Below are 20,657 nucleotides of genomic sequence, written 5' to 3' on the forward strand. Positions count from 1 at the left end.
TTGTGGAAGTCCAGGCTCCCCATTTGGTCTCCACTGACATAGCAGAGGTGTGGGGAGGGCCTTGTTACCAACAGTGGGGATAAAAGTCCTGGCTCCCTATTTGGCCTTCTATGATACCACCATGAGAGGTGCTAAGGCTCTCTAAAAATCTCTAGAAATCTAGGCTTCCCACTCAGTCTTTGCTGGTAAGGCTGGAGATGGATCACAGTCTGCTCTGTGGTGCTTGTTTGGAGTAGGGTGGTTATTGACTGAAAGTTTTTGTCTTTCCAAGACTGCCCCTTTCCTGGTCCTTTAGCTACAGAAAGCAGGCTTTGTTGGTGCTTTTTTTCATCTGTGTCCATTGGTGTTTCTGCTTTTACTGGCTTCTTCAGCTCTGAGTCTGGGATGTATGAAGTAAAGAGAAAACCTGGGGAATTCACTCTTATGTCATTTCTTGGGTCCAAAATCCCTAGCCAGTTTCCTTTCTTCTCTCTACCTGTTCGAGTCTTCTTATATTTGTTTAATATATAATGTCCAGGGTTTTTAGTTGCATTTAGTGGGAGGAATAGGAAAAAGTATGGTTATTCCATATTCCTGGAAGCAGAAGTTCCCTAGCGTTGAATTTTATCAGAAGCTTTTTCTAAATTTATAGATACAATCTTTCTTCTTGGCGTATTGATTTGGCCTGTTGATGTATTATTGTTCATAAACAGATCATCTAAAACAAAGACATGGTACTAGTTTTTTTTAAAAAAAAATGTGTGCCATAGGTTATAGGAATATGTGTATGCAAATCAGATAAACTTTAAACAAAAAGAAGCCTTGCGTATTTAAAAGAATAATGATTAGTTATGTAAAATATAGTTTATATGAAATAGTATTCTCCAGTTCTAAAAAAAATCATCGGCATATATTTTAAAGAAGATTGCTTATTGGATTTTTGTATACAACAATGTCCATTTTCTTTTTCTCCTCTTTTCTCTATCAGCTTAAAATTGAATTTGAAGTTGAATTTGGAAGAATGATGCCCAGAATATTTTAATGCTTGGTTCGTTTTTGCTCACATAAGGTCCTCATTAAAATGGCAACCTGATTTTTGCAGTTGCTCGGGGCAAAGATCTTGAAGTTTTTCTTGATTGTCTCTTTCCCTCTGCCTGGGTATTCTTCAGCTATATATCGAAGTATCTTGTTCTCACTTCTTTTAGTTCTTCTCTGCCCCCTCCCACCACTGCTCCCAGCCGCCCACATAAAATAGAACTCCTGTATCAGCTTTCCTGTTTCTTCCTTACTTTACTTTATCTTTTTTCCCCCATACCATTTATTCCTACCTAACATGTTCTATATTTATTTGTTTATACAAACTGTAAGCTGTATCAGGGCAGGGAGTTTATTTTATTCACTGCTTTATCCTAGAGCCCAGAACAACATCTGGCATGTTGTAGGACTCAATAAATATTTGTTGGGTGAGTGAATTGATAAAATGATGGAGACTATGATATGTAAATGACATTAGTGAAGATAAGCTTGTTTTTGTACTTTTTATTCTAATTTGGCATCCATATTTCTTATATTGCTTCATCTTCATGTTATGAAGCTAAAACTTGTGCTTTGAGGTATGAAATTAAGTTCCCTAGTAAGAGAGAGAGACTCTTATGTTTGTAACAAGCCACCAAAATAAAACTTTGTCTCCAGCTTGATGTGGTACGTATTATGGACCATAATTATGGTACATATTATGGAGAGTATGCTAATGAAGGGCATGGCAAAGGATACATGAGGAGTTTAATTGCAAGTCACTGCTGCACTTGAGTCCAACCTTTCTGCATAGAGCCATTCATCATGAGTGACAACCAAGAGAAGGAGGAGAAGCAGCAGATTCTTCCACAGATCATTCTCCCCCCTACTCACCTCACCCTGTCATTCAGTTTACAGTCCTCTTTGCTGGCTGCAGTCATTCCCAGAGGATGTAGTTATCACCATGGAAAAAACCCAAATGACATCAGCAGCAGCACTTACAACTCTGTGCTCTGATCCAATAAATAATGTGTGCTCAGTGCGTGGAAGTGTTGAAGCAGCCTCTAATGTGATCAAGAACCAAGTGGGCTTAGCAAGCTTTGGCCTTACCTGGGAGCTGGTTAGACAAGCAGAATCTCAGGCCTCACCCCAGAACTGCTTTTTAACGAGATCTCTGGTGATTCGCATGGACATTGAAGTTTGAGAAACACTGATCTATAGAAGATCTGATTAATGCCTAAGCCACTCACTCTTTAGGACACGATTTAAGACCATAATATCACAAATAGAACTCAACTAAAGTGAGAAAACAAAACTTTTCACTTCTCACCCAGGGATGTAATAAAAACACAAGCTGAATTAACATATTGCATTGACCTATGTCACTATGGTTTCCAAAACTCTCATAAGTAAATCTCATTTCATTCCCTGCAAGGTGAGTATTATCATTCCTGTTTTCAGCAGAGTAAACGGAAGCTCAGCAAAGTGAACTGATTCTCCTCAGGTGACACAGTTAGTAGATGAAATAAAAATTTCCAGGACCAATTTTTGGACACCTTCCAACCTCGATCCAGCTCTCTTTCACCTCGTGGTAAAATTTGAAGTTTTCTTTCTCTTTTTTGTCTTTCTTTCTTCTCTTTCTTAGTGAAGGATGATGCATAGCTAGTCAAAGCACATTTTTTTTCCTTCTCATAACTGAATCGCACAAGCATTTAGTGTGGTACAGGTTTGAATTTTTGATGATTCTTTGCAAATCACTTACTTGAATCTATCTGAACGGCCTCTGCCTCTGGTGAATGTCCATCCTTTGGATGATGTTATGTAGCTATAGAGTAAGTGAGTATTTGGGATCAGCTAAATTAGTACTTAGCATTGTAGCAATCTGCAGAGATTCCTAGTTAAGTGGTACCAGTTAGCTCTGGCTTATTTCTTAGATATGTGTTAATGTTCATGAATATTTTTGCTGCTACCAGGAAAAAAATTTAGCATAATTTTGGGAGGAAGAATAAATTGTGTGGATTTGAGAAGAGTGAGGGACATATTCAGTTGTTCCCTAAAAGGATTTTTAAAAGATACATGAAAAAGTAGCAGGGTCTCTGTTTGCCTTAATATATGTTGGTGAGAGAGGAGGAGGGAGAAGACAGAAGAAGATTCTGCACACGCACACACATAATTTGATCCTAATACCTACTTAAACATCTTTCCTCGAAGCATTTTAGGACAGATCCTATACACTTTAGCTGATATCTTTGCAGAATCTTTGGAAGACCGACAATAACGGCACTGAGTGGATTATACTTCTGTAAACAAAATTATCAGTGATTAGATCGAGTATACTTAGATGAGCTCCAGAATATGGTGAAGACTTGCGTTTTTAGCTCTTCCAGCTCTCTTCTGTAGATTCGTTGCTAAAAATAATAGAGGTACTGAAAGTTTCAAAAGCTTTTTACTCCTCCACAAACCTCACATTAAATGGCTATTAGGGAGTATGTAAAATATTAAATGTAACAGATTTATAGGGTTTGTTTATTTTAAGTGTCAAAACCAGTTCTGTTTGGGAATCTGAAGTCCAAATTGGAAAGAACACAATTTGGGTAGGCTCTGTGCTCCCATCAACATACCAGAGGGCTCTAAGTTACGAAAAATGGCTCAAGAAATAATAGTTGACTTTCTGTACATATTCTAGTAGGTCTCAAAGGCCCAAGCAATATGTATGGGCTACACGTTGGGTATATCGTGTGAATTCTTTATACAATCTGTTTTTCCATCAGCCATATTTCATCAGTTATCATTTAATTAAAAATTGGGGCACCATAGGAGGCTCATCGCTTATTGCCATTATTTAATATTTGTTTTATGACCAGCTAGGAAGGGCTTGTGGCAACCAGCAATTTTTCTCTTGGGGAATAGACACAATCAGACCCATCAACCCCCAGCATACATAAAACAGGATCTAAATCACATTTATCTCCCACCAGAGAACCAGAAACGCAGTGACTGTGTCTCCAGAATTAAAAATTAATAGCCATAAAAGGAACTATAAAAGAGGTGAAAAGGATGTAGGTTTTGTAACAATACATAGGCAGCAGCTAGAGGACCATTTATTCGCATTTTGGAGCCAGAGACTTACAAAGATGGTCAATTCTGTCTAACAAATTCTTAAATGAAAAAGGCTTGTTTTCGAAAACCAACTTGAATTTGGTTATACTTTGTTTTGAAGTGAAAGGTTTTTAACCTGAATTTCTAGTTCAGCCGAGAATGAAATGCAACCAGATAAGTGCAAAATCTCTTTATTTTGTAATGCTTGAACACAATTTTATTGTGATAATATTACTTTCTGTTCCAATTTTGTGGTTATTTACGAAATCAAATATTGACTCTTCCTAAGGAGGAAAACTTTAATCTTAAAATGAAAGTCATGCAACCCCAATATATTCTAATTCATTTCATAATACGTTAGCACAAAGTCATGTATTTATCTATCTGGAGATACTTTCCACTCTGCTACATTTTTAAAGGAAAAAGGCTAGGAATTTTGTCCACTGTATTCAATAGGACAATTGATACTCTGTGCTGGGCACAGTAAAATTAATGGCATTTCAGTGAATAAAATTCCTTATACAGCTGTATGTGAGAAGGATTATACTTAACATTTATACATACTTATATTTACATCACACATTTTATAAGAATTCCAACACTTCGGGATCTTATAAAATGTTTGTTGAAGGACTAACCAACGTACATTACTCTCCCAGCCAAATGAGGTCAATAGGATGAACAGCATACTACTCATCCCCATTGGCAGATGGTGAGCATGAAGAAAGAGATGTTAAATGTTTGCCAAAATCCTAAATTTAAACTGTGCAACATATCTTTTGGCTCCTAGAGGAAACACGAAGTGGAGAGACCTAGCGGGCACTGCAAAACCCTGTTGAAGCTCATCTTTGCTTGAAAGAAAGGGGAAGCCTCTTCTTATCTCAGTCAGTAAGATCCAGGAAGAGTCCCCCCCAAAAGAGACTGACGCAAACCTAGGCCTGACAGAAGGCACAGTATTAAAATATTGAAGGAAAGAATGTGTCAATCCAGAGAAGGTTGACAGTTACATCAGCTAAAGAAAAGGAGCCCATCTAAATTTGATCCTAGAGGAATCTCAGCCCTTGGCATTTTTTCAGTTGTTTTGGCAAGGATGAATCTCTGGAAGAGATCTGTAAAAATGCACATCTAACTCCCCCAGCTCTGTGTCCACATCTGCCAAACAATCTTCATGCTCTCATTTGCCTTCCTGTGCACATTGCCCGCATGGAGCCCACACTGGTCATGCAACATGACCTTTTCTACATCACAGTTATATTTCTCATGATTTGGTTTTATACAGGCTTTAGAACTCAGATAAAGCAAATTGTCCCCAACAAAACATTGACCAAGTTTCTGAGTCTGAGGAGTCTGAGTCTTGGTAAATTCACCAAAAGAAAGAGTGCCAGCTGTAAGGTCTTACGTCCTATGGCTGGCCCATCCCTCCCTGAGGTTAGTCCTCTGTGCTGAGCCTGCCCATCTGAAATTTCTACAGGAGGATAGGCTCTCAATCATGGAGGATCTTGGATCCTAAGTCAACTTGTTTAATAAATACATTCAGAATCTCTGGAAAACCAAAGAACAAAATATGTGTTATAGTGGTCCCACGGCTAGTCCTATGGACTACAACCCAGGTTTTTGAACCTCTTGTCTAATTGCTTTGAGGATTCAATCAGATTCTGTATGTGAATTCATCACTCCCAGCATGTATTAAAGGTAAAGAATCTTTAATAATAGTAATTATTAAATGCTTATTATGTGCAGAGCACTGTGCTAATCATCTTACATAGTCTTTTTTTAATGCTCCCAACAATTCTTAGAATAGGAACTATTCTTATTTCTGTTATATAGAGGGCACTGAAGAACAGAGACATTAAGTTAGTAAGTATTGAGGTCACAAAGTCAGTAAGTATTGAGGGCAAAGTTCAGACCTAGGCTCTCTGACATAGTCCCACTCTTAGCCACTGTTCTTTTCTGCTCTGCTTTTTTGTTTTTCAAATACTAGTTCTTTCTATTGAACCAGAAACATTGAGGGTCGTAGAATCTTTTGCCTCGTGGAACCAAACCCAGATGGCATTGAGAATGGAAAGCCCGTCTTTTGTCTCAGTGTAAATGGGTTCTGTCTGCTGAAGTTGGAACAATTCACTTCATGATTTTTGTTTATATTCAGGTGGCTTGAGTATTGGGTTCTAAAAAGCCCCAAATGTAGGGGCTTCATCTGGGCAGCTATATCCACACCAATGGGATTTTTGTCATTTTACACTCCCAGTTAACTTCCCTTTACCCAATTCTCTAATCTTTTAATTTTTCTTTAAGTTATTAAAGAAATACATTCTTATGATAAAAACACATTTTAAACCAGTATGAAAGGGCGTAACTGAAAAATGAGAATATCTCTTTTCCTCATGCTCCCCCGAGTCCTATCTCACTTCTTAGTCTTAACCACTGTTACCCCTTCCTTCTAGGTATCTCTCTAAATAGAGCCACCCCTGGTGGTCTAGTGGTTAAGATTCAGTGCTCTCATCACCGTGGGCCAAGTTCCTTTCCCAGTCAGGGAACCACACCACCCATCTGTCGATTGTCATACTGTGGTGTTGCTGTGATGCTGAAAGCTATGCCACCAGTATTTCAAATAACCAGCAAGGTCACCCATGTTGTACGGATTTCAGCAGGGCTTCAGTCTAAGACAGATTAGGAAGAAAGACTTGGCCACTCATTTCTGAAAATTGGCCATGAAAACCTTGTGATTAGCATTGTGCTGTACACGGGGTCACTAGGAGCTGGAATCAACTTGATGGCACTGACAACATTTCTAGGCACTTAACAACTATTATTTTTAGACAAATATTATCACACTATACATGATATCCTACCCTTTTTGTTAACTTAACAATATATCTTGCACAGCATTTCTACAAATATCTGTTGAAAGCTGCATAGCTTGGGGCACTGGCAAAGCAGGGGCAGAAAGAAAGGAAGGAAGGAAGAAGAAACTAACTTTAAGAAATTTGTACAAATTGGGTTGCAAGATATTTTCAGAATCTAAAAAATCTAGAGAGAAGCTATTTTGACTTTAGCATGCAAGGAGCTTTGCGTTTCATGCTTCAAGTTATTTTAGATTGGAATTACATATTGGGGGAACACCATAATATTTTCAATGCTTAAGGCATTAAAGTTCTTAAATCATCTCTGAATCTCATTATGTTTAATGGCCCCATCCATTTCGCACAAGTACCATATTCATTTAAGCAGTCCCTATTAAGGGGCATTTCCAAGATTTCCCATTTATGGTTGTAAACAATGCTGCAATGAACATCTGTTTCTGCATCTGTTTACTTTTGCTTACCTGTATACATGCATCTGTACATATGGCCTTAAATTCCCACCAGTCCAATCCTCAATTGGGTTCTGAGATTTCCTTGACAATTCAAACACTTCTTGCAAGAAAGAAGAGGAAACAGAATTTTGAATGAGAAGATCACACTATTACTTAGGGTTCTGGAGAGAGGGAACAGTCTCTTCTTTCGTTGTTCTAAAATTTAATTCCAAGAAATCTTTTTGGGAATATACAACAAATCTCCTTGTACTTTGAAGAAAAAGTTTGCGAGTGTTTCACAGGTGTAGTTGGTGGAGTTTGCAGTTCTCCAGGAAATTTGACTCACCATTTTCATCAGGGGACACTATCATTATATACTTTCCAATTTGCTTATTTTTTCTTTTCACTCCACACAGTAGCTCATAGATACTAGGAAACAAGGAGGAGGGGCAAGATTCTTTGTCAATTTTTTTTTTTATTATTATTACTACAGTTCTGTTGAGGTACATTGACTTTTTCACTAGGATGCACTAGGGGCCATTAATTTGGAGCTCTGAGTAGTAAGACGGCCTCAGAAATGAGAGTCTCCTTACCTTTTTAAGAGACTCTTTTAAAAGTTCACTGAACAGGGCCCATACTAAGACCACTACTTGTGCTGCCTCATGCTGAATTCTGCTTTAGAACAAATACTCGTGATAATGCAAGATCTGATTATGTTTTATAAGCCAGCACCAACATTTTCCTTGGAGAACATGCCACTGTATTAAGCAATTTGGACATACACAGCAGAGGGCAGAATCTGGCTTGGAGTAATTAATCTGTAATTAGTTAGCTAAGGGTGTGTGAGTGTGAATGCATATGTGCAAATATACTCATCTTGGAACATTCACCCCGAGCCTCCTGTGTAGATGACACTACAGTGGGGAAGAGAAAGGATGAACTCTTAAAATTGCAGAACTCTTAGAATTTCCGTAGGTCACCATTTTTTGTTACTCTCAAAAGATTTTTTTTCCAGAAATTAAATCCATTTTATATTCATTCCTATTTTGAAATTGGATAGCCATGTTGGAACCCTATGTTTCCTGGAGAATTTGCTGTTTTCACAGAGTAAAGGAGCCACAGATCCCTGCTTGCTTTCTAAAGAGTGAGTCCCCAAGATTGTTTAGTCTTTAAAAGCACATGTAGCTTACCTGATTAGTTGCCATTAAAGCTAATGTAAGACAAATACACATTCTGTGAGGAGAGTGCCTGTAACTTTAATAATGCCCAAAGGAATATGTATGACCTCACACCTCCAACCCAGACATTGTTTAACCATACCCCACAACTTGTGAATTTCAATTATTTGTTCAGAGGGGCCATTCATAATTGCCTAGTGTAAGCCTGCCTTTAGGATGCAAAGCAGAAGACAATGAAAATGCTACCCAGGCGAATTAGGGCAGCAGCACTTAAACATATAAATTAACTAGCCTTCTTTTCACATCTCCTCCTTTCTATTCTGAGAGGTTTCAGTCTGGTGACATCAAAGACAGGATTATGGGAGAAGATAAAAACTTGATCTAATGTCCATGTTTGAAGTCATGAAAGTCCTCCTCTCTCCGTGGCAAAATAACCCTCTTCATAACACACACACAAAAACCAGAGTCCAGGTGCAAAGGGGTTGGGGGCGGGGTAAGGATGGAGAAAGGCTGCAAGAAGGCCCTGGCTTCCTGAGGTTGTAGGAATAACTGGGTGTTAAAGCCTTGCATTGCCAAATGTGCTAATGGATTGTTGTAGGCTTGGGCTGGCTTTGTTCTGCAAATTAATGTGTTAAGACTTTCTTTTAAGCCCACGTGATGTTGGGATGGTTCTTTAATGAGACTTTAACTTGGTTTCCCTTACTATCAACAAAGGCTAGAACAAAAATTTTTCTTGGGTGAAAGGAGAGTGATCTTTAACTTCAGCACCATGAACAAATATTTCCTTTAATGTCATTTGTTAATCAAATTTTTTGCCCCATAACAAACTATGGTATTTGTGTCTACTGCGCCAACAGGCTGTGGTGCATATGTATTCACATTAAAGTGCTAGCCTCAAAAATGTTCCAATAAATAGTTTCTTTGCAGGTGAAACTTTACAGAAAGAAATTATACTATAGTTTGAGGACATTATCTTACTTAGGAATTCACGGAAATTGTTTGAGGTGAATACAAACCTTGGCCCTTTAAAAATATATGCAGCTGCACTGCCTGGCATTGCAGCCTGCAAGATTTATTTTGAAAACTCTGCAAGCTACAGCCCCCTGACTTTTAAAGTCTTTAGTCCTTTAAGCACTAAATCAGCATTCAAGTGGCTGGTTAATCTCCCAAGGGCCAAAATGAAGTGCTCGGCTAGTTTATAACACAGAGTGACTGTTAGAAAACTCTTTCTTAGCACCAAACCTAGTAAGCATGGAATATAAACACAGCCTTTGGACAGAATTGCTGTATTGGCTTCCCTCCTCACTTTCTCCTTCTTTCATGCTTTGTAGACTCATGCACACTTGAACCAAAAAATAGAACAAAATACATTTTTTTATTTTGGGGAGGGAGGTAGTAGGTATTATAATGTGTCTGACAAATTTCGTCATTTAGGTGCAACAACCATGGAAAACTCTTAGTTACTCTCTGTATTCCCAGCCTCCTTGGTTGGGAATCTCCTAGAGTCTTTATTATTGCTCTCTGTGTACTGTGATTGGCACTTCTCCAAAGGAAGAAGCCAGCAAACGGATGGCATTCTGGACAATGGCTCTGCCTAACAGTTGAAGAGGTCTTTAATCTCCTCGTATTTATCCAAGTTTAACAGAAAAATTAAACCTCCTAGTTTACCCAACGTGTAGGTCTTTGCTATATGCTGGTCCATGTGGATCTCACCCTTTTCTAGAAAAGTCAGATTCTAAGAAGGAAACTTAAGGAGCCCGATGGCTTTCAAGTCTGAGCAGCCCCGGATGACTTTCACCAGGCTCAGTTTTACCTCTTTACACACTCCCTCAATTTTATGTTTCTGTATTTACCTTAAAAGTTATTTGGTTAAATGTGATATGGGTCAATCATTTATTTATTCTGTTGAAGAAAATGTGTCAGCCTCCTGATTTCCACTTCCAAAGGCATTTAAGAAAGTAGCATACTCAAAACTTGAAAATTCTTTGCAAACAAGTTACAAAAATGGTCTACAGTGAGTTTTTAGAGTGTAAGCCACATATTAGAAACTGGTGAAATAGACACATCTCTAAGAAATACTCAGTCAAGAAACTTGCCCTTTTGCTCAGTGTCAATATTCACAGATTTCCTGCTTACATCTTCAAAATCCTTTCTGTTTTGGACTGATCTTCCAAGTTACAGCCAGACCTGTATAATTTTTATCCCTTTGCCTCAAAAACCCTCCCGGGCTGGTATAATGTGTGACTCACTCCATCTTGAGCTTTGAGTATCTCATGGCCTCAGGTAAATGCTCAGCCTTCGTAAACAATTCTGTTGGGAACCCATGGGATGTGACGTTTGTCTGCACGTCCTGTTGCGAAACAGCAGCCACAGGTCAGGCATCCTTTCCCAGATGACGCGTACACCAGCGTACACGCCCTCACAGTAATTCTTCGGGACCTGGTGCTTCATCTTCACTAATCAGTGGGAACAAGAGAAGACGCATCATGACTTTTCCGTATTTCCTAAATAATTCGAACAGCCCTGAAATGTAGGCACTTGAACCAGAGTGATTTACAGGAGAGCTTTCGGCCTTCCCAGTCCTCATAGAGTCTTCCATCGGGGCACATTCTTCCAGCCCAGTTTGAGACATTGTTGCTACTCTGTAAATTCCTGCAAGATTAAAGGCAGAGGTTTTCATTTCCTGCTGAGTTTCTGGAGGCCTTGTTAGGTAATTTCCAGCACATTGAGGGAGGGAGTAACTCTAATTCTTCAAGAGGCCTTTGAAGGTCCTTGGAACACAGGAGCTCTGGGTGGCTCTCCTGAATCTTTTTTGGTGGTGATGAGGGTTGCTGGAAATGTTCTTCCATCAGTGCAGGTCCTGGAGCAAGTCTCAGTGAGAGTGACTGTTTGATTGTTTAACATGATCTCCAAACCCTGGATTGCTGGTTATACAGCTTTCATACTCTCATTTTTCAAGTTGTCAACCTATCAGAAGCTGAAAGCCCACTTTAAGCACACTCCATAATATTATATAATGATTATAAATAATTAAATTTAAATAATTATATAATAATGTTATTATTATAATAGTCATCTTAACAGATGATATCTCATTGTAGTTTTAATTTGCATTTCCCTGATGATTAATGATGTTGAGCATCTTTTCATACACTTCTTGGCCATTTGTATGTTTTCTTTGGAGAAATACCTATTCAGATCCTTTGCTTTTTTTTTTTTTTTTTTTTTTTTTTTGCTGTTGTATGAGTTCTTTGTATATTTTGGATATTAGCCCCTTATCAGATATATGGTTTGCAGATATCTTCTCCTATTCCGTAGGTAGCCTTTTCATTTTGTTGATGGTTTCCTTTGCTGTGCAGAAGCTTTTAGTTTGATGTAGTCTCGCTTGTTTATGTTTTCTTTTCTTGCCTGCACTTTTGGTGTCATATCCAAAAAAATCATTACCAAGGTCAATGTCAAGGAGCTTTTTCCCTATGTTTTCTTCTAGGAGTTTTATGGTTTTAGGTCTTACATTCAAGTCTTTAATCCATTTTGAGTTGATTTTTATGTATTATATAAGATAAGGGTCTGGTTTCGTTCTTTTGCGTGTGGCCGTCCAGTTTTTTCAGCAGCATTTATTGAAGAAGCTATCCTTTCCCCGTTGTATTTTTTTGGCTCCTTTGTTGTAAATCTATTGACCCATATATGTGTAGATTTACTTCTGGGTTCTCTATTCTGTTCCATTGGTCTATGTATCTCTTTTTATGCCAGTACCATTCTGCTTTAATTACTATAGCTTTGTAATCTAATTTGAAATCAGGAAGTGTGATGCCTCCAGTTTTGTTCTTCTTGCTCAGGATTGTTTTGGCTATTTGGAGTCTTTTTTGGTTGCATACAATTTTTAGGATCGTCTTTTCTATTTCTGTGAAAAATGCTGTTGGAGTTTGGTAGAGATTACACTGAATCTGCAGATCGCTTTTGGTCTTGTGGACCTTTTAACAATATTAATTTTTCCAATCCATGAGCCTGGAATGTCTTTCCATTTATTTCTATCCTCTTTAATTCCTTTCATCAGTGTTTTGTAGTTTTCTGTGTACAGATCTTTCACCTCCTCGGTTAAATTTACTTTTAAGTATTTTACTCTTTTTGATGCTGTTGTAAATGGAATTGCTTCCTTACTTTCTTTTTCAAATAGTTCATTGTTACTGTATAGAAATGCAATTGATTTTTGTATGTTGATTTTGTATCCTGCAACAGTATCTTTGTTTATTAGTTCTAACAATGTTTTGTTGGCATCTTTAGGGTTTTCTATATATAATATCATGTCACCTGTGAACAGGAACAATTTTACTTTTTCCTTTCTGGTTTGGATGGCTTTTATTTATATTTCTTGCCTGATTGCTCTGGCTAGAACTTCCAGTACTATGTTGAATAGAATTGGCTAGAGTGGGCCAATTATTTCTGATCTTAGAGGAAAAGCTTTCAGCTTTCACCATTAAGTATGATGTTATTTGTAGGTTTGTCTTATGTGGCCTCTGTTCTGTTGAGATACTTTCCTTCTACACCTTGTTTGTTGAGAGTTTTTATCATGAACAGATGTTGAATTTTGTCAAATGCTTTTTCTTCATCTCTTGAGATGATCATATGATTTTTATTCTTCATTGTGTTAATGTGGTGTATCACATTTATTGATTTGCATATGTTGAATAATCTTTGCATCACAGGGAAAAATCCCACTTAAGCATGGTATACAATACTTTTAATGTATTGTTGAATTCAGTTTGCTAGTATTTGTTGAGGATTTTTGCATCTGTGTTCATCAGGGATATTGGCCTATAATTTTCTTCTCTTGTGGTGTCCTTGTCTGGCTTTGGTATAACGGTAATGCTGGTCTTGGAAAATGAGTTTAGCAGGGTTCCCTCCTCTTCAATTTTTTTGGAACAATTTGAGAAGGATTGGTGTTAATTCTTTAAACGTTTGGTAGAATTCACCAGCAAGGCCATCTTGTCCTGGATTCTTTTTCATATACTTTTGATTCAAATTTAAAAATTTTAAATTTTGGCAAAATACACATAACATTAATATTACCATTTTAACCATTTTTAAGTGTGCAGTTCAAGTAATAGTGTTTACTAGTTACATTGTTATGCATTCAATCTCCAAAATTCTTTTCTTCTTGAAAAACTGAAACTGTATCCATTAAGCAATTTCTCATTCTATGCTTCCCCCAACCCCTGACAGCTATCATTCTACTTTCTCTTTCTATGAATTTTCTACTTTAGGTACTTCATATAAGTGGAATCAGACAGTATTTGTCTTTTTGTGACTGGCTTATTTCACTTATTAGAATGTCCCCAAAGTTCATCTATGTTATAACTACGTCAGAATTTCCTTCTTTAAGGCTGAATAATATTCTATTGTGTGTATTATCACATTTTGTTTCTCCATTTAATCATTAATGGGCACTTGAGTTGCTTCCACCGTTTGGCTACTGTGAATAATGCTGCTATGAACATGGGTATGCAAATATCTGTTTAGGTCCTTGCTTTCAATTCTTTTGGGAATTTACTTTTTGATATATTTTAAACTTTGAACTCTATAAGTGTTTTTTTATATAAAAAAGTAAAATCAATTAAAAAGAAAAACTCTAAAATTGAAACCAAACCACAAAATTGAAAACACATGAACCAACTAAATTGATGTCATAACTACACAGAGAAAAATAATTATTTTGAGCTCTTCACAGCAGAATGAAAACCAATCAGTGAAGATGGAATGGTAAATGGAAGGATCATCAGTGGATTATAAATCCACTAAGTGAAAAGATGCAGTGGAACAGGATGCTTGAATGATGTAAAGTATAATCTCACAGATTTCTTGCTAATTTCAAAGAGAAAGTAATGTCTGTACGAAGTCTAGATCTCATTGTTGCCACTGTAAGCAATGGTTAAACATAGCTCAGAAAGAATGACACACCTGACATCATGTCCTCCAAGCATGAAAATTTCACCTGCGAAGTATTCCTGCCAAAAATCTATTCGAGCCCTTAAATTTCCACTCTGCAAGAAATGTAAGAGCTGGAGGAACAAGTTAAATGACTCCAAGAGTAAACAATCAGACACATACCGAATGTGGAACATTATGCAAAAACTTGTTGGTATCTTCAAAATTTTGGTGTCATTAAAAAAAAAGAAAGATGGGGAAGATTCTTCTAGAATAAGAAATAATAAAGTGATGCAACAGCCAAATGCAATGCATGCACATTGTCTTAATACTGGCTTAAAAAATCAGCCATAGAGAACAATTTTGGATTAAATGGGGAAATTTGAATTTGGACTGGGTATTATATGATATTAGGGCAATATTGTTAATTTTCTTAGATGTGTTAATGTCATGTGATTATGTAAGGGAATGCTCCTTTCTTTAATTTTTTATTGTTCTTTTTTCTCCCCAAAGCCCCCCAGTACATAGTTGTGTATTTTTAGTTGTGGGTCCTTCCAGTTGTGGCATGTGGGATGCCGCCTCAGCATGGCTTGATGAGTGGTGCCATGTCCGTGCCGAGGATTCGATCCGGCGAAACCCTCGGCTGCTGAAGCGGAGTGCGCAAACTTAACCACTACACCACGGGGTTGGCCCCGGAATGTTCCTATTCTTAGAAGATGTACATTGTAGTATTTAGTAATGAAAGACCGTGATAAATAAATGGATATATTCAAATATACCAAACTATGTTAACATCTAGATAGTAGGTATATGTGAGTGAATCCGGGTGACGGGTCTATGGCTGTTCGTTATTATTTTTAAAAACATTTTCGTTTTCTCTGTATGTTTAACTTTCTTCATAATACACAGTAGAAAAAGTAGTAGATCAGGTTTTGAGAGTCAGCTCAAAAGGCGCATACAGATGGCCCGCAGGGGCTCCACACTGAAACTCCACGTCAAGGGACTGTCTCAGTTAAGTTGTGGCGAGGAAACTTGAGACCTAGAAAGTTCCGTGTTTGTCTAGTGATGGATCTTCTTCCCCAAAAAAGAGAGAGGGGGCTGGCCCCGTGGCCGAGTGGCTGGGTTCGCGCGCTCCGCTGCAGGCGGCCCAGTGTTTCGTTGGTTCGGATCCTGGGCGCGGACATGACACTGCTCATCAAACCACGCTGAGGCGGCGTCCCACATGCCACAACTAGAGGGACCCACAACGAAGAATATACAACTATGTACCAGGGGGGGCTTTGGGGAGAAAAAGGAAAAAATAAAATCTTTAAAAAAAAATAAATAAATATAAAAAAAAAGAGAGAGGATTCAGTGACTAAGTTTTAATTCTAGGCCCCCAAGCAAAAGTTTTAGTAAGGGACCTTTTAGCTTTTGCTAATGGTAAATTAATCAGTTCTCCGGTGGTGAGAAGACTCCCTTCTTTCTGCTCGCACCTCCCACTCCCCAGTGTTTATGCTTACGGCAAGAGTGAGACATTTTAGAAAATACGGAGAAGCTCTTTGAGAAGATGACATGGTTGCTTAGTTGGTAGTGATGAATACAGCACTAGCATAATTATGATCTGTAAAATTTCCAATGACAATTAATTCTTTTTCCTTTAATGAATGGTCAGTGGCATAATGATTAAGAGGGATGGGCTGTGGGGTTGGACTGCCCGGATTAAACACCAGACTCTACCACTTAGTCACTGTGTGAAACAGGAGCTGTCTAACTCTTTTTCCATTCTTGTAAATGAAGATAATGATAGCATCCATCTCAGAGTCGTGGAAGAATGAAGAATGATAAATAATGCATGCGGCGTTAACAACTCAGTACCTAGCAAAGAGTAAGCCCCAAAATGTTAATGATAATTATGAACATTTATGAACAAGTTGAAAGGTAGACTCTTTGATTGGGTCTTCCATGTTGCCTATTGGAATATCCACAAGCAAGAAGTAAATTTTTGGCCACCTAGTAACTTAAATCAAGTTGATTGTGAATTTGTGTATTTCCATGAGCTTCCTGAGAATTTTGTCAGCACAGACCTGGCACCACCTGTCCATCTCCAGCATCCCGAGGAAAGCTGGAGTCAGGACACCGTGGAAAGAGCTAAGAACCACAACGTTCTTTATCACTACAGAACAGTGGCGCTGCTCCCCCAGCTTGGTATCTAGGAAGCAGGCTGTCAACCCCTCTCAGGGAAGCTGCTATTTTAGCACTCTCTCCCAGCAGGTGCTGAAATGTAAAACCATGGTTAAATTAGCTGATCGCTGTTGGAAAACAAAAATTTTCCTTAAATATATTTTTTTATTTCTTGCCTGAGACACTATTTCAAATACTTTGGGGTTCCTGGCAGTTGAGACGTCATTTTGTGCTATAGTTTCACTGATTATGCCCCAGGCAATCAAAGACACCACTGTAGCTTATAATTTCACTTAACACATTTTTCAAAATTGTAAGTGGCCATTGGTACTCATATATTTCTGAGACTGGTAACATTTTTCTTGGTGGGAATCATTTAGTAAACATTTTTGTTTTAAGGGTTATCTTGAAATATGAAACTGCTCCACTTTGGTCATTAGCCTTCAAACTTCTGAAGATGTCTTTGATAGACGGTGAAATCTATAGAAATCACAGATGATGAAATAAGACTTCTCCCTGTCAATAGTATACAAATTTATCACTCTTATAAAAAAACAACTTCCTAAGGAAAGTTTAGAATGACTAAGAATGGCAATTATGTGATCCTTAGACAGGGAAAGCCTGAAGATTAACACAAATTAAGTAGGACAACCTCTTTATAACTGTCTCCTTAAAGAAAGAAGGGTCATGTATGACAGGAACAAGCAGAAATTTGCTTTATAAAAAAATTGTGAAGAGCACTAACATTAATGCAACATAATTACTGTAAAATAAGCTGCTAATTTTGTACAAAACATCCTTTATTTTCAACAGTTACATGTTTAGAATAAGGTTAATCACATGTGTCCTGCATCAAACAATGCTTCTGTATAATCACTGGTATCAAATGGTATCACTTAAAGGCTAGTTGTATGTTATACTTATATACACTTTTTTTTTCTTTTTTTAGGAGGATTAGCCCTGAGCTAACTCCTCTTAGACCTGAGCAATCCCGCTCTTTTTGCTGAGGAAGACTGGCCGTGGGCTAACATCCATGCCCATCTCCCTCCACTTCATATGTGAGACGCCCACCACAGCGTGGCTTTTGCCAAGCGGTGCCATGTCCACACCTGGGATCCGAACCAGCAAACCCCGGGCTGCCAAGAAGCGGAACATACACACTTAACTGCTGTGCCACTGGGCTGGCCCCCCTACATATAACTTTCCTTCATCTGACTTTCACACCACAATTAATTCTTCCTCTTCAAGGATAGAAATCAAACTTATAAATTAACTTATTATATAATAGTTCTGGCCACAAATCCAGTAATACCTATTTCAATGTAAATACAGGCAAATGCCTGAGATTATATTTTTAAACCTAATTTTGAAGATGTGCATAAGAAACTTTGACCATATAAGATTTGAAATCCTTATGTTCCAAACCAGAATGGGCTAGACCAGTTGTCCTTCATCTAAGCAACTGAAAAAGTAAAAACCTTAAGGCTGACAAAAGTTGTTTTTTTTTAACCATAAAAGACAAATAGTGCAGTAAAACACTTGTACATCAAATCTTGCTTTCTATGTCTTTACCATACCACAAATGCAGTACTTTTTAAAATTCTTCCAACTCAATCCTCGAACTCAGTTTCCCAATACTTTTGGTTGATTCTATTTCAGTCGCATGACTGTGTGTTTTGTTCTCTAAATATTGCTGGGTCCTGTGAGCTGTAGCTAGAAGTCTAAGCCTCTGCAGCAGTCAAGTCTCTGGTGATTTAAAAGCAGTAATGACGGAACTCAGCGGAATCTGCTTCTCGTCGGTATCAACACGAAGTCTGTACTCAATGTCTGCCATTTTGGTCAATACATGTATTTGAACTGATGTTGGAAAGTCCACGCTATGCACAACCAAGGAGAACACATCATGCCACCCTCTTCAAAGTTTTCAACTCCATAATATTTCTATAGGCCGTGAGGAGGTCTTGATTCAATATCCAGTCCAGAATGTTGGTGAAATTAGACTTGAAAGGATGTTCCATATACATGTTTACAGTCTGACCTGTCCCAAAAACCATATTGGTGCTCTGTAAGACCTTCAGAGCCCTTCAGATAGCTCCACCGGAGGGAATTACAAGTGCTTTCAATCCATCTTCATTTGTGTCGACTTTCCCTTCTTCCATGGTATGTCTTTCATAGGCAACGATGAGTTCTGGGGTGAAGGACTAACTTCAAACCTCATTCACCAGGACTGCAATGCAAGGATGATCTTTGACAGATAGTACAGATGAGGCAAAATATGGTATTTTTCATAAATTTCCAATCACTCTTCTTCAGGCATTCTGAGTATCTTGAGTCATGGCGTTACTTTCTAATTTTAAGTCTTTCTCAAACATTGTCCTGAACTGGCAAAGCTCAGAATTGGTCTCTGAATGATATCTATTTCTCCAAGAGCAAGGTGCTAAATTTTTAATCTTTGTATAGTTGTTTAACACAGGCTAGCATAGTGGCTGTCTTTCCTGTCTCTGGAGGGCCATTGAGAAGCAGATGGGGCAATCAGTCTTCATTGGCAAGTTTTTGAGTGGTTCTCAGGATGTCTGAGAAATGCGACTGGTATTTTTCAACCCAGGTCAGTTTCCTACTTTTGTCTGCAATGGAGGTGGCCAGCTCTGAGGCTCCAAGGGGAGTTGTTATATCCCCAGGATGTCTACACAGCTACTAATGGATATCCAACTCTAGAAAGTTCACATTCGTATTGATAAGTATTTAGAAACTGTGTTATTTTTATAGTACAAGTAGTTCACAGTGATTGTAAAAAATTGTTATATAGATAAGCAAGCAGAAAATACCTCTCCTGAAAGCCTACTGACCAGAGATTGCCATTGGAAATATTTTGGTATATAAGCCTTCCAAAATTTTCCAAATAAAAGTTGGCTAATATTCTATACTGTGCTATTAGCTTCTTTTTCTACCAACATATCATAAATATCTGTAAAAAAAGATACAAGTGTCTGATCAACCAGTATGTGCCTGGCCGCCCTGGAGGAAGTGATTATTATGCCTCAGTGAAGTCCTGTTCCCACTTTCCTATGGTCACCTTCCCAATATTTATGATGACTTTTGCCAGTTCATTAGGACACAATGAAAAGGGCACTTCCAAGGTTGGCACCAGAAACTTTTGTCAAAATAGAACACAACCTAAGGTAACTATAAAATTAAACTATTATATTTTATTTTATTTATTCTATTTTTCCATCTCGATTTATGCCCTGCTCAGTTGCCCAGCCTAGCTCACTAGAAATATTACATGAGCACACCAGAGCATAGCCCAAATAATACAATACCAATAATAAAAAGGTCCCCAACTTTGAACATTCTTAGGGGAGAATCTATTTCTTTGCCTTTGCCAGCTTCTAGAGGCTACCCATGTTCTTTGGCTCATGATCTCCTTCCTCCATCTTCAAAGCCAACCATGTTGCATCTCTCTGACCACTGTTCTGTAGTCGCATCTTCCTCTGACCACAGCTGGGAATGGTTCTCCACTTTTAAGGACCCATCTGATTAGATAATCCAAAGCAGTCCCCCGCATCTCAAAGTCCTTAACTAAGGCACATCTGGAAAGTTCCTTTCACCACATAAGGTAACACAGTCCCAGGGATCAGGAATTAGAGCGTGAACGTCTGGAGGACCATTATTCTGCCTACTGCAGTGGCTGTGAAGAGCACGCAGCAGCATCAACAAAATGCTTATTGCGTAATACTCAGGAGGAAAATATTAAGTAGACTTTATTATTATTATTGTTATTATTACTACTATATGATGGTAACTACCTTTATGAGATAAATACACAGTAAAAGTAAGACCAGAAGTAATTATACCAAATACTAAGGTAATTTCTCTTAGGTTAAGAGAGAATTTCAAAAGCATATTGTGTTTACCGTGCTAACACTAATCAACAAAAAAAGCTAAAGTAGCTATATTAATTTCAAACAAAGCAGATTTCAGAACAAGGAAAATTATCAGGGATAAAGAGA

At 38.0% G+C, this 20,657-nt stretch overlaps 1 pseudogene; it reads right to left on the bottom strand.

Moving 5' to 3' along the window:
* Window positions 1-18,368: 18,368 nt before the first annotated feature.
* Window positions 18,369-20,132, bottom strand: LOC106825646 (replication factor C subunit 5 pseudogene; annotated as a pseudogene).
* Window positions 20,133-20,657: the final 525 nt, after the last annotated feature.

This window comes from Equus asinus, chromosome 23 (assembly GCF_041296235.1).
Source record: "Equus asinus isolate D_3611 breed Donkey chromosome 23, EquAss-T2T_v2, whole genome shotgun sequence".
Taxonomy (NCBI): domain Eukaryota; kingdom Metazoa; phylum Chordata; class Mammalia; order Perissodactyla; family Equidae; genus Equus; species Equus asinus.